The sequence below is a fragment of the Mytilus trossulus genome, chromosome 1, assembly GCF_036588685.1.
Source record: "Mytilus trossulus isolate FHL-02 chromosome 1, PNRI_Mtr1.1.1.hap1, whole genome shotgun sequence".
Taxonomy (NCBI): domain Eukaryota; kingdom Metazoa; phylum Mollusca; class Bivalvia; order Mytilida; family Mytilidae; genus Mytilus; species Mytilus trossulus.
In genome coordinates this window covers 61,406,932-61,422,766 of record NC_086373.1, presented here as the reverse complement: position 1 = coordinate 61,422,766, position 15,835 = coordinate 61,406,932, and the positions used below count along the sequence as shown (strand labels likewise).

The 15,835-nt window shown below is 34.8% G+C and overlaps 1 protein-coding gene across 1 annotated transcript in view; it reads left to right on the top strand.

Annotated features, from left to right (window-relative positions):
* Positions 1–8,161: 8,161 nt before the first annotated feature.
* Positions 8,162–15,835, top strand: part of LOC134683584 (platelet endothelial aggregation receptor 1-like) — a 37,552-nt gene continuing 29,878 nt past the window's right edge. The window contains exon 1 of the mRNA XM_063542925.1: positions 8,162–8,253. The gene's annotated coding sequence lies outside the window, so the exon portion shown is untranslated. The remainder of the gene's footprint in view (positions 8,254–15,835) is intronic.

Below are 15,835 nucleotides of genomic sequence, written 5' to 3'. Positions count from 1 at the left end.
ATGCGGGATTCACACATTGCCGATTATTGCTCCCGTTTGAGATCAGACAGCGATAAGACACAAAAAGTAAACAAGTCGTACTCTCAATTATCTAGAATGTCCTATCATTGTCTGAACACAGTCTTTCAAGCTTGTAACAGATTCCTACAGGTCGGGAATGGTCCGGATAGTTCGGCAAAGCACCCCGACACTTAGGTACGTCCCGTAACATTCGGGGAAACTCAGCCGATATTGTCTATTCGGATTACAATCGTGGCTATGTCGTGACAGATTCTGATGTATCGGATCAAAATCCTAACAATGTTTAGTGTTTTCTGGACGGTGTCCGGTGGAACAGGAATGATATGGAGAAATTTTGCATTGCTGTTTTTCTGCCGATTGATTCCAGATTGCATCCAGATCTTGTCGATTGCGAACCGCCTTTGCCGAACCGTTCCAGAACAGTCCCGTTCTTAATACGAAATTCGTCAAGGATACCCACTTCAGAGTGCCGACAATTACAGAATACAATGCGACTGTGACCCGATAAAGCCGTTTGCAATACGATAGAGCGGACCGTGATAGGATTATGTTCCGTCAGTACATGATCACCACGAGTATGCCGACAGTTTTCGAACGGATAACTTCCGTCATTGTCAGTTCACTGTCTAGTCACTGTCTGATCTCTGTCGAATTGCATTCAGTAGAATTGGGACGCAGTCGTGACAGACTCAGTCGAATTTTACCATTCGAAAGATACAAATCGGATTAAACTTCAATAGAAAGAAAATGTACGATAATGGTCACTGCCCATACCTCGATAGTTAAATCTCGTGCAAACTTTCATTATATACTGACCGCCAAAACCGGTTTACAACTATTTTGAAAACACAATAGAATAAATTACATACTTCAAAAATCATACGCTATCCGCACATAAATATATATATGAAATATGAAAACGAGGTTACTTGTAATGGACGTATGAAAGATAGCCCTTACCAAATATTGTGATATTATAGGATTATATTGATCATTGGATTATAAAAGTGTCAAAAACTATTCAAAATGTTCAAGTGTCCAATCTAGATGTTGAATACTAGAGAACCAGGACGAAAAGCTCGGCGTACTTCGTCAGATACAGAAGTGGAACAGACCCTACCAATTGCAAAACGATCGAACAAAATGTCTAGCTCAGAACAGTTAGCCCACCCGTCTAATGCAAAGGGACCCGGACAAGACAATCCCGCTAGTACAAGGTCAGTAAATTACATTTATGATTTATTGACGAAAGTTAGTAATAACCAAGAATCCCTTAGACAATCCATGGAGCAGCGAATCATGAATTTAGAAGTTAGTTTTAAGACCGGAATATCAAGTAAAATGAAATCGTTGAAAGATGAAATTAACATAGAGTTTGCTAAGTTTGATAATGAAATACAAAGTCTTAAACACAAAATAGATACTCTGGAGAAGGGTGAAAGCTCAACCAATACACAAGTGTCACAGAACATTACTCACTCTAAACTAGTGTACCAAATACCAACACGGATGATAGTGAAGATTCTCTCAAGGCATATATTAACGGTATTATTACCTATCTTGAACTTGATTTTAATGTGACAACCGTACAATGCGTAGGATCGAACGCCAATCAACAGAACAAAACGGTACATGTTAACTTTGATAATGAAACTCAACGTGTAAACGTTCTGAAGAAAAAAAGAAACTTAAAGACAATCCTATGTACAGTCATGTCTACGTCGAATCTGACAAAACGAGACACGAACGTATGCAAGAAGCTAACATTCGCAAAATTATAAAAACTATTCTTGTCTAGAAATTCGTGGTGGTAGGGTCATTAAAAAATAGGAAAATTGAAAGTCGAATTTAGAAATTGCAAGTTGGAACTGTAAAGGGTGGTATCTTTCAGAAAATACGAAGAATAGTAGAATTTTAAGGGAACAAATTCCTTGCTCATTAAACATAATTGGAATATATGAAACTCACCTGCAATCAAATCAATCTATTGATATATTTGGATACGAATTGGTTTGGGAACAATAGGAAAAAAATACTTGTAAATTCTTGGCGAGGCTCTGGTGGTGTGGGATTTTTAGTATCGAAAAGTATCCTTGAAAACTTCACGTGTAGCGTTTTGAAATATAATTATGAAGACATTCTATGGATATCTCTTAAGTGTAAAAATGACATAAATTTCGTTATTCACCTATGTGTGTGTTATTTGAAACCGGAACGCTCCAGTAGAGGCAATATTGCACAGGAGTATTATGATGTTCTGTTGTCGCAAATATATTTGTACAGTGGTTGTTCTAATTTATTTGTATGTGGCGATTTTAATGGGAGAATTGGAAATTTACGAGATTTTGATGATAAAATTGATTTCATTCCCGAAAAGTCAAGTATTGACGACGTCCGAAACGCATTTGGAAATTATTTTTTGGATTTTATCAAAGATGCAAAACTATGTGTATTAAACGGACGATCAGAAAAGGACTCCGACAACTATACGTATGTTTCTAAGACGGGAAAGTCAGTGGTTGATTATATTGCGGTTCCATATGCTGACTTGCACAAGTATTCAAAGTTTAAAGTTCAACTAATTTCAGACATTCTTTTACTATTTGACATAACTCCGGCCGCAAAAGCAACAATTCCAGATCACTCTATTCTTTCATGTAGTCTTTCAATTAGTGATTATACAAGCAATTACAGTGAAAACGGTAATGACAGTAATGTATGTTCCAAAAGACGCAAGTATAATGTATGTAATGTTCCGAATGATATTTTCGCAAATCAACGATGCACGAGAGCTATTCTAAGTGTTATTGAACAAATGGAAAATTGTCTAAATGTTAAAAACGAAATCGATAAATTATACGGAAACTCTGTAACTGTACTTCATAGTGAAATGGATAATCATTTACCGTTTAAAGATGCCGGAGGAAATGTTACCAAAAAACGGAGAAAACAAATTCAAAAACCATATTAAAATACTGAGTTAAGAGAACTACTTACTAAAGTTAACGATCCGAAAAGGATTATCTAAAATGTAAAGGGTGTTAACGGACACAGGATTTTCTCAGGAGCAATTTTATCGAAAAAAGAAAACAATTTGACAAACGATTACGGCAGTGTGAACGCACTCATCAGGCATCGATCCGTGACAGAATTAAGAATTTAAATGATTCAAATCCAAAAGAATTTTGGAGAGAAATCGATAAGCTAGGGCCGCAAAAACATAGACCAGATATTGACAGTGACCGTATGGAGGATGGAAGCTTCTCCACAGACCAGGAACCAGTCCTCAAAAGATGGAAAAGCGAATATTCCAAACTATTTAAATTAGACAAAAAACGAGTAAACGATACATTCGTTGACAATTTAAGCGAACTAACTGAACAAATGGAGCGCGAATTCAATAGCGTAACCGATGAAGATGATGAGATTTTAGCGGCCGAACTTGTTAATGAAATATTTCAATTGAAGAAACAGAAGAAGCAATGAGACTTGTGAAACTAGTTAAAGCAGTAGGTGTTGATAATTTACCAAACGAAATTCTGTGTAACAAAATTTTGACTGTCCCGTTACAAAAGTTATTTGATATGTGCTTTACTCATGGTATAGTTCCTTCACCTTGGTGCCAAAGTATTATTCATCCTATATTAAAAGATGGAAAAGACTATCGTGATCCACTTGGATATCGTGGTATAAGCTTAATGTCAACTGTTGCCAAAATGTTTAGCTCTATTCTTAATCGCAGACTTACCTCTTATTTTGAGCGGAATAACACTCTCTGTAACGAACAGAATGGATTCAGAAAAATGAGATCCTGTTTAGACCACATTTATACACTGTGCACCATTTTAAGAAACAGAAAGCTAATGAAACTTGATACTCACATATGTTTTATAGACTTTAGCAAGGCTTTCGATTCTGTTAACCATACTTACATCAGGCATAAACTTGTTAATGCGGGCGTTTATGGAAATATGCTGAGAACGATCCAAAGCATGTATACAAACCTTCAAAGCTGTGTTAGACTTAACAGTACTCTTACAGATTGGTTTTCGGTCGAATCTGGTGTTCGGCAAGGAGATAATTTAGCTCCCACATTATTCGCACTCTTCATCAACGACTTAACTACAGACATTAATGCTTTGGATTGTGGAATCCGTCTAGACACCAACTTTGAAATCAGTACATTACTATATGCTGACGATATTGTGCTTATGTCGGATACAGAAAATGGACTTCAAAAACAATTAACAGCACTGGATAACTGGTCCGTGAAATGGAGCTTGAAAGTGAACTGTGATAAAACAAAAGTTATGCACATTAGACAAAATTCATCTCCGTGCTCAGACAGAGTATTTAAGATGGGGAACACAACTATCGAATACACACCAAGATGTCGATACCTAGGACTTACAATATCTGAAACTCAGAATACAACGAGTGCGTGAACGAACTCATCACAGCTAGTAGTAGAGCACTTGGTGCCTTATCATCAAAATATTTTCAAACACAAAATTATTTACAAGTACAGTTGTTCCAATCATGGACTCTACATCGGGTGTCTGGGGTTACAATCCTTACGATAATATTGAAAGACTCCAATACAGAGCAATCAGGACATTTATGGGAGTTGGAAAATGTAGTCCGATTCCGGCCATTTGTGGTGATATGGGTTGGACCCCTGCATATATCCGTCGCCAGTGTAACATGATAAGATTTTGGCATAGAATAACAAGTATGCACGTAGGTCGAATTCCAAATCGTATTTTCCAATGGGATTCAACTTTATCAGAAAAATATAAGAAAACATGGTACAACGAGCTAAAATCAGTGATGGAAAAATGTGAACTTTTGGAACTATTTAACAATAACTACACAAATGGACTAAATGTAAAATTTATTGCCAACTACTCAGAACCTTTGCTCCGTCAAAAACATCACAATAAAAGGAAACTGGATATTGTGAACATGCCAAAATTACGAACTTTTAGATGTCTTGAAACAAACTTTGAAAAACAGCAGTACATTACCACTAACATGACACGACAACAGAGATCGACTTTAGCCAGAATGCGTTGTGGGACTTTTCCGTTGGAATGAGAACTTGGGCGTTATCGTGGTATCCCGTCAAATAGACGTTTTTGTAAAGTTTGTAATGACAATGTATCCGTTGAGGAGGAAAAACATTTTTTAGTTAAATGTCCTTTATATTTGTGTGAAAGAAACAATGCCTTCGCTGACTTTCAGCAACGTAACAACATAGACTTTTCTATCCCGGCGAGGGAAGAACCAAAAATTTGCGAAACCAAATTTACAGATCTAACATTGTTGGGTTGATGTTTAGACGAGTTGTATATACATTATGTACACAGCCATGTATCACCATCATTGATGGCGATCCGATGGATACATCTGTTGTAGGGTTGTCACTGACTCAGACGTACTTATGAATATAATTATTTTCTGTGACTGTATCTCACATTAATTTGTAGGATCCTTTACTATAGATAATTTAGCTGATCTGTAACAATAACATCTTCATGCCTTATATATCATGTACTGTAGTACGCCGCTAGATTAAAACTGACGTGGAAAGGTAACATATGGCCACCGAAAGCTCTTTTTTTGAGAGCCCAGGTGGTCGTGTGGTCTAGCGGGACGGCTGCAGTGCAGGCGATTTGGTGTCACGATATCACAGTAGCATGGGTTCGAATCCCGGCGAGGGAAGAACCAAAAATTTGCGAAAGCAAATTTACAGATCTAACATTGTTGGGTTGATGTTTAGACGAGTTGTATATACATTATGTACACAGCCATGTATCACCATCATTGATGGCGATCCGATGGATACATCTGTTGTAGGGTTGTCACTGACTCAGACGTACTTATGAATATAATTATTTTCTGTGACTGTATCTCACATTAATTTGTAGGATCCTTTACTATAGATAATTTAGCTGATCTGTAACAATAACATCTTCATGCCTTATATATCATGTACTGTAGTACGCCGCTAGATTAAAACTGACGTGGAAAGGTAACATATGGCCACCGAAAGCTCTTTTTTTGAGAGCCCAGGTGGTCGTGTGGTCTAGCGGGACGGCTGCAGTGCAGGCGATTTGGTGTCACGATATCACAGTAGCATGGGTTCGAATCCCGGCGAGGGAAGAACCAAAAATTTGCGAAAGCAAATTTACAGATCTAACATTGTTGGGTTGATGTTTAGACGAGTTGTATATACATTATGTACACAGCCATGTATCACCATCATTGATGGCGATCCGATGGATACATCTGTTGTAGGGTTGTCACTGACTCAGACGTACTTATATATATATATATATATATCTAAACACTGAAAGGGACATTTTTGTTGAATTTGTTTGAACTACATCCCCGTTTTTATTCTGGTGTAAAACAAAGTTAAATCACAAGTTATAAATCACATTTAATTTAACTTATTTCGTTGACGCTTTATACATTACATTCAATATAATTATAAAGAGATAAATACATGCCTTTTTATATTTTTCATAGTATTATACCTCAATAGATGTTTGCCCACGTGTTAGAATCCTCTAGCAGATATCAGATATCGGTATAGTGAAAAGACAGATATAAATAAAGGATGTCTTAATTCTTACAGAATATCTAGTTTTTAATTTCTATATTTTGCTTGAAGTTTCTGTATGGTAAATATATACTTGTATACATTTTCCACTATATTTTTGTTTACATATTCATTCACTGATTTTACCATGTTGTATGTTTTGTAACTGATTTTAATGATAAAGTGTGTCTACTTAACTTCTTAACGTTATATATACAGATAACATACATGTACACTACCCAAACACTATACATGTATAAATATTAGGAAAACTGTCAGCATTTTTTTTCAGTTTTATTTTATATCATGTTTTCCATTAGTATCAGCTAAAATCAATGTTAAAAACTTTGGTAAATGATCTAAATTGTACATAGAGCGATGTTCCGGACTAGACGAGTGAGCGTAGATATTTTTAAATCTTGACCTCCCCACACCCATCCAACCACAATTTTGTTTACAATTAGTATGCTGTAGGCACGAGAGAACAATATGTCTGGATCCTTCATGTCCTTGTCACATTTATTTCATTCGATGTAATTTACTGTGTAACATACACAGATACATGTACGTAAACAAACGTGTCAACTAGGCTTCCGTTTCCTATCATTGTTTAAAATCTTCTTAATTGTTTTCCTTTTTCTTCTTTACACACTTGTAAGGACTCATTATCACTCAAGTAAGTAGCAGACTAAGTTTAATTTACATACATAAAATTAATCTTCATAGACGTCACATTTCATATAAAATATCAGACTATCTACGAGTCCAATTATTTTTCTTCGACTAGAAACGAAAAGATGAAGAGCGTTTGGTAGTTTTTATTATTATTTTAATTAAACTACCAAGCCAGTTATATTTTTCTTTCTTTATTGATGTTTATATGTTAAATCACACCTGGAATTGTGGTATTTATTTATGACAGTAATAATTCAAATTGGTTTTGTCTACAATGACAGTGTATTAATTTGGAATGGTTCTATTCTCTCGCTCACCCCCACTTTATTTTGTAAAAGCTTAAGCAATTATATATCATTTACCTAGTCATGCTAGAGTGTAACGTTCGATGTAATACGATGACCAAACATGTAAAAGCTTTATTTTACATGTAATCTAGATATGTTCAGCTTAATACAATACAAACATGAGCAGCAGAATGAGGAAGTTAAAAGCTGCCCGCCTTTATGTTAAAAATACAGGTACACTCATACAGTAAACAGTACATTTGTCCTCCGTTAAAAGGTGGAAAGGGGAGACAACTACACGTGTATGCTCAATTTTTTTTAATGTTTTGACGCAAGATGAATCTATCTACTTTCATTACTTCTCCGCAGTTATTTAAACTGTGTTATGCTCTCAAGATGCAAATAAACATTATCTTTAGTTAGTGCTTCTCAAACGTACTTTTTGATTTTCTGAATTGTGTAGTAATTATTTTTTAACTTTAAAAGCATTTTAAACACATCAGTTAAACGCACATAAACTGTCAGTATACAAAAGGCAGTAAACAAATTATATGCTTGGTTGGTTTAAGTTATTTAATTTGATATTTCCAGTCACCCGGATAACGAACAAATATACTTCCTAGTTGATATTGTTAATTACTGGGACGGTATTTGGGATGCAAGGTACGTCCGTTAGAAAGTATTATAATTATATCTTAATATCTGTTTACATTTACGAAAGATGTTATTAATATGCTTACTTAGTAGTAACGTAAATTTCATGTATAATTTTAATTTAGATATTAGCAAATTACACATCAATTCATTTGGTTTATCGAGGACTTGAAATCCGTTAAATCTACATTTTAAGAGATCTATTAACATATAGAACAGCACGTAGGTTTGAGTAGTACGTACATGTATGAGTTTTAATTATTGATTGGTTGTTGGTTTCTTAAACGTCCGGAATGGCTTAAGCCTTAGTTACATTTTGTACATGCATGATTTTTTTATTAGTTGAACTAACTATCAGTGTCTGTGATTACTCTCAGATCTGTACTTACTGTCTTTTTGCTGTTGAGATGTATGTAAGTTCACGTCCTTGTCCACTCTTTTTTTTATGTAAGATGTACTTCTTTTTCAACTGATTTTTATTGTTCGTTCTTATGTTATACTGTTGCACCACTGTCCCAGTTTTTGGGAGGTTTGGGATCTCGTTAACATGTGTAATCCCCAAACATTCTGTATGTATGTGCCTGTTCCAAGTCAGGAGTCTGTTATTTGGTAGTTATCGTTTATTGCTAATTTACATATTTGTTTTTCGTTCATTTTTTATTCAAAAGGGAGGTCGTTAGTTGTTTTATTTTTAATTGTTTTACAATTAATATTTTCAGGCCTTCAAAAGCTGACTAAGCTGTATGGGCTTTGCTCATGGTTGAGGACCGTACTACGACCTATTGTTGTTAATTTTGTATCATTTGGTCTTTTGTTAAGAGTTGTTCCATTGCCAGTCATATCTTCACATCTTTCGTTTTGTATTTATTGCTAAAACTAATGGTCAACTGCAATTAACAGAATGATAATTTTAACAATATCTTTCAAGTATACATTGTACATGTGACAAAAGGAGTAGGTCCGGTAAGGGCGAATTTTGGCCTAAAATTTCAGTTACATCTGATGAAAGATCTATTACACTTTTTAAACACCTCTTCATTCTTTTCACTTAGTTTATGTAAAAAAAAAGGGAACTGATTAAGTCATTATAGACGCTCGATTCCAAGCTATATAAAAAAAAAATGAAAAATCTATTAAATATGCCATACAATCTAACGCTTCTTGTGGGTTTTTTTTGGTCAAAATTGAAAAAAAGTCGCATTCTTGTTCATCCTCAACCTTTTTAAATGTTTTGTATTATCATCAAATACAACATAATTATATATTTGAATATTATTACTGAACAAAAATGCGGGCACTACCATTAGAGGTCGGTCATTTAAAGACGAATTGACGTATCTGCAGATTTACCAAAAAACAATATGTGATCCCGAGCTTTGATTTTATGTAGTTTCAATAATGCAATTGGGCGACTGATTAATTTCTAATGAAGAAATTTACAAAACAATTAGGAAATATCGAGTTTTTGTAGAATATGTAACCCGACTTTTAAAGATATTCCGGGTAGTTGGAACCAGGTATAGTTGGAACAGTTTACAGGCATGAGATGAGCGAATAAAGTAAAATCAGTTTGTAGGTGTATGAACTTGTGCTCTCGTAGAACCAAATTGGTATATACGGTTGATACGCCTGTAAATGACCAATCTCTACTAATTGAGACGAAACCCGTCTAAAAATTAGCTTAAATGTGAAGATATTAGTAATTTGAATGACTTAATGATGCTATTCCCCGATAGATGTGCATTGTATTGACAACCACAATACATATTTCTGTTGCAGAAGTATTCTACTTTCTAATAAATAGCTGAAAGTTTACATTTTAACATTTTTGTAAAACTGCTTCGGGACCAAAAAGGGGTTTTACTGGGGCTACTCCTTTTACATGTTTCTAAAAGTTAGTTTCACAATACAATAAACATTTAAACTTGAAAGAAAATCAATGAAGGTGTACTCAGAAGTTGATTTAAACAAAGGCTTAGCTCTATTTCTCTAGAAATACTATGTAAAATGGGATTTTAATGCTATCAAATGATTGCCCTAGGTAGTAGTTACATCTGAACGTAGCAAACGTTAATTGTGATAAGTCTTCGAACATTTTTCAGTAGTAGTTATCCCACGAGGACGCGGTGTGTCAGTGTAAGATCACCCCGATTGTCGGATGCCAGAGGGTGATCTAACACTGACGCATCAAGTCCGAGTTGGATAACTATTTTACATCCCAGCTATTGCATATACGACGAAATACATGTATCATTTACGATTATTACAATCTACTTTAGAACGCCACACAACCATTATTATATACTTAATGTATTACTATATAATATATACCCTTTATGATCCCCTTACATATGAAACTATTTTTCGGCACTTTCTAAAAAATTGCCTTACTCTTGTTTACAAACTTGGCCCAATTATGAAATGGGTAAAAATCCTAATGAACAACCAGTCTGACAACTTGCCTTATTCAAGAAAAGGGTTAAAATACCACTGATCAAAGGTCTGCCTTCTCGCCCCTACTTATGAAAATATCTGCTTCCTTTAAATATGTTAAATTACTGACAGGTATCCAGTTGTCCTGTTCTATGGGTATGTGTCGTGGGTTGATATATTAAAGGCTCAGCCCAGAAAGGGTGTCTTTTCTCAATAAATAATTCGTAGTTTTATTGTGGATTATGCATTCCCGCCAAAATGTAACAGAACAAAGGAAAACACGCAAAACAAAGAAACTCAAGCTTGGGTGATCTGGTAGGGATGATCCGGTTCAGATCACCTCTGGTAAATAAAAGGAGCTGGGATCGAAACAACATCTGATAAACAAATTTAATAATACTTTTAGATATTTGGATGATATTTTGGCTCTCAATAATGACGACTTCAGTATGTATACTAAAGAAATTTATCCTGTTGAACTCACTTTCAATAAAGCTAATATTAACAATGACCACTGTCCTTTCCTCGATCTTGATATCTATATCACTAAAAAAGCTTAATACTAAAATTTATGATAAAAGAGATGATTTTTCATTTCCTATCGTTAATTATCCGTTTTTAGATGGTGACTTTCCCTTGTCACCTTCTTACGGTGTTTATATATCCCAACTTGTACGATTAGCTCGTGTATGTAACAATGTTTTAGATTTTAACGAGAGAAATTTATGTTTTACAGAAAAATTATTACACCAGGGTTTTCGATATCACAAACTAGTAAAAAAAAGTACAAAATTTTATCATCGGTATAAGAACATCATTCGTAAAAAAAGCTCCACTTGCAGACTTCTTATACGTTCAGGCATTTCATATCCAATTTTTTATGCTTTATAAAGCACAAAGGTGTCAGTAGTCACCTCAGAAACTAACAAAACCTTTGAATAGACTTATTAAGAAGGGATATAGTTACGATACTGTTGTCAGGTCATCAAAGATTGCATATTTTGGCGTTAATATTGATTCAAAGAAAAACAGTTGTTGGCATGACACGGGTTATGTTCCTCTCATATATGTTATGATTGTATGATACTAAACCCCTAATGGGAATGATTGTGCCTGATATTCATATGATGAAATCATAATCTTTCAGTCAGTTTAGTTGAAGTCTGGAGCTGGCATGTCAGTTAACTGCTAGTAGTCTGTTGTTCTTTGTGTATTATTGTCATTTTGTTTTTTTTTTTTTTGGTTACATCTTCTGACATCAGACTCGGACTTCTCTTGAACTGAATTTTAATGTGCGTATTGTTTTGCGTTTACTTTTTATACATTGGCTAGATGTATAGGGGGAGGGTTGAGATCTCACAAACATGTTTAACCCTGTCGCATTTTTTTGCGCCTGTCCCAAGTCAGGAGCCTCTGGCCTTTGTTAGTCTTGTATTATTCTAATTTTAGTTTCTTGTGTACAATTTGGAAATTAGTATGGCGTTCATTATCACTGAACCAGTATATATTTGTTTAGAGGCCAGCTGAAGGACGCCTCCGGGTGCGGGTTTTTCTCGCTACATTGAAGACCTGTTGGTGACCTTCTGCTGTTGTTTTTTCTATGGTCGGGTTGTTGTCTCTTTGACACATTCCCCATTTGCATTCTCAATTTTATTCACGACAAAGTGCATACATGTTGTAAAACATTATTATAATTAATTATCATGCATGTAGTCGAAATAGAATGATAAAATAATTATAATGAATATCTTCATATTCTAATATTAAGCTCTGATTACTCAATATTTTACTTCCTAATCCTAGCTATTGATTTTTATGCCCCACCTACGATAGTAAAGGGGCATTATGTTTTCTGGTCTGTGCCTCCGTTCGTCCGCTCGTCTGTGCGTCCGTTCGCCTCATGTTAAAGTTTTTGGTCAAGATAGTTTTTGAAGAAGTTGAAGTCCAATCAACTTGACACGTAGTACACATGTTCCCCATGATATGATCTTTTTAATTTCAATGTCAAATTATAGTTTTGACCCCAATTTCATGGTCCACTGAACATAGAAAATGATAGTGCGAAGTTCAGGTTAAAGTTTTTGGTCAAGGTAGTTTTTGATGAAGTTAAAGTTACATCAACTTGAAACTTTATTCACATGTTCCCTATGAAATGATCTTTCTAATTATAATTCCAAATTATAATTTTGACCCCAATTTCACGGTCCACTGAACATAGAAAATGATAGTGCGAGTGGGGCATCCGTGTACTATGGACACATTCTTGTTTTGTATATAATTTCCTATTTATGTCTTTACCCTTGTAGCTATATATATATGTATATATATATAATGATTTCTTTAATAAAATATACAGTAATATTATACTTTACTGGACGAAACATTATAATCGGCTAGGCAGTTAAGGTAATTGTTTACTCAAGGGTTAATTATTGATGATATGCTATTTACGTTGATGGATATAACCAAGTAATACCTTTAAAATACATATAACGCCTTGCAATCTTTCAGAAGTTTTCATAAATTTAACCTAAATTCTTCTCTGTCTCTAGTCTGTAAACTAAAATTAAGGCTGGTTACGGGAAAAATCGTATTCAAGATACTGTGGATTCATCATTATTCGTTGGATACTAATTTTCGTGGATTTTTTTGGTAAAGGTGAACGACGAAATTAAATGTTCAGCGAATGACAAGTTTCCTATATAATTCTGTGCTGACTTCGCCAAAGCAACGAAATTAGATATCCACGAAAACCCAAGTTTTCCTTAATCAGCGAAAATAAATGAATCCACAGTATACAATAAGGTACTCTCTACACAGGCACTCGTCTCAGAAATTGTTTCCCTATATACCTTTAGATGTTATTTTATCCCAGACCAACTCGACCAATACCCGGTCCCTTCGCGAGCACATCCGACCACTCCTCGATCTCTTCTCGGCCATACACGAGAACACATGACTGCTACACGATTCTCTAAAAGTGTGTGCAGATCTGGCTAATTCTCATAACTTTTGCAATGAGAGGTAACATTTCAAAAGAGAAGCAAAAGACACCAATGGAACAATCAAACTCAAAGGCCGAAAACAAACAGACACAGCCATAGCGAAAAATGGTAACCGACGAGAAGACAAACAGCAGTCCACATACGAATGTTACATAGAATACTAAAAACTGAGCAACACGTGACCCAACAAAACCTGGGATGATCTCAAATGTTCCGGAAGGGAAGAAAATCTTGCAATTTTAGCACTGGTGGATTTTTCAAACATTAAAGTATTTGTGCAATAATATTCATTGTTAGACTACTGATGACTGTGTTATCTTTTTATAAGCTGTGGATTTCAAATATTTTGGCCACGAGCATCCCTGAAGAGACATGTATTGTCGAAATGCGCATCTGGTGCAGGAAAGTTGGTACCGTCAAAGTTGGTTTATAAATAAGATCAACAAGATTATATCTAACCTGTTGTATGGGCTATTTTCTGTTTTGTCTGTCTGTATTTTCAGTTTGTCCAGAAATATTTTTTTTATTCAAACTTTTTGATGGAATTTCACACAAAAATGAGACATTTTCTTATTTAAGATAATTTCTTTCTAACAGTAACAAAAGAAACTGTTTAGCAAACGCACATTTTATGCAAGTTTGCATAAACTTTGACAAACTATGACTATACGCACAGTATTGGTGCTACGTTTGTAACGTCAGAAAACGTTCATCGTTGAGAAAACGTTATTGGAGCCTGTGTCAACGTTTGCATCTAAATCTTTTTTTATTTATTTTTTATTTTGTGTCTACTGTGCGTCAAAAAAGTTTAAAAATTATAGATTTTGTTTGTACGTGTTATTGTTTAAGTATATTAATTGTTGAAGGTTTGAAGTTTAAATAATATTTGAATGATTGAAAGGATAATTTCCATAATGGCGATCGACAAAAAAAAGAAACATCATTTAAAAATACATTTTATTCGTGGTCTAAGCACCGCAGAACTCGGTCATGAAGAGACTCATTTAAATTGATTAGACCATTAACATCAATATCAATCTCTGAACAAATGTAAATAACTGAAAGTGCAGGAACGGTTGCCGGAATTCGTTTTAATAACTTCAATTTGAATGGGTTTATCAATAGTGTTAAAGAACTAGTAGTAACCATGTATAACTTTAATTCCCTGATGATACGAGGCACCCCATTTGTCGGTAGCTGTTTTTCTTAAAATTATTGGGTCTTTGCTTGCCCTTAAAATATAATATGGACAACCAGTGTCATCAGCCTTAACTGCAAAAATTGCTCCATTTGAAACAAAGTCACAAATGTCTCGTCATCAACCCCTTCGTTGTTCTCGGAATCGGCATCCGAGTCATGATGTTCCGATTCGTTCACCATTTTTATTTTATTATATGTTCTCAATTGTGCATCGTTCATAAGTAGAAACAAATGCATCGTTTGGTTAGAGGGGATTGGAATTTCGAGTAATTTAAGACAATATTTTGAGTTATAACAAGCAAGAACACGTTTAGATAATTGATTTAATGTTAAAGTTATAAAGAAATGCATCGTTTGAACTAACAAACTAACAAACAACGAACGACAAACTGTACACGCATTTGCAGCGAGTGTATTTGTCTCTACTTCTGTAACGTTTAACAAACTATATAACAAACGGCACACAACGTTTACCAAAATCGGACGTTTTTATACTAAAAGTGTGTATACCCAACCAATTCCTGATTATCCCTACGACCCATATCCGATCATGTCGATCTGGTCTGGTGGAGATTAGGCTGAGATCGTGAATAATTTATTTGGTCTAGCTAGTCGAGTAAAGATCGTGTTAAGATCGTGAATTTATTTGAATTATCAAATAATTAGTCTCTTTGTTGTAGAGATGGAATCATGATGGAGTCATTAAGGAGTCGTGATTGGTCGAGTTAAGGTCGTGTACAGTCGGATGGAGGTCGGGAAGAAGTCGTAAACAGGCCCGATCGAGAATTTGCTTGAGCTTGGTCGTGAAAAATTTGGTCAATCGGGATCATCGAGTTGGTCTGATCGGCAGTGTGAACCTAACTTTAGTTATATTTTAAAGATTTAACGTCTGGTCTCAAAAAAAAGAATGACAAAGGATGGTTGCGAATTCCTTTATAAGTAATAAAAATGTA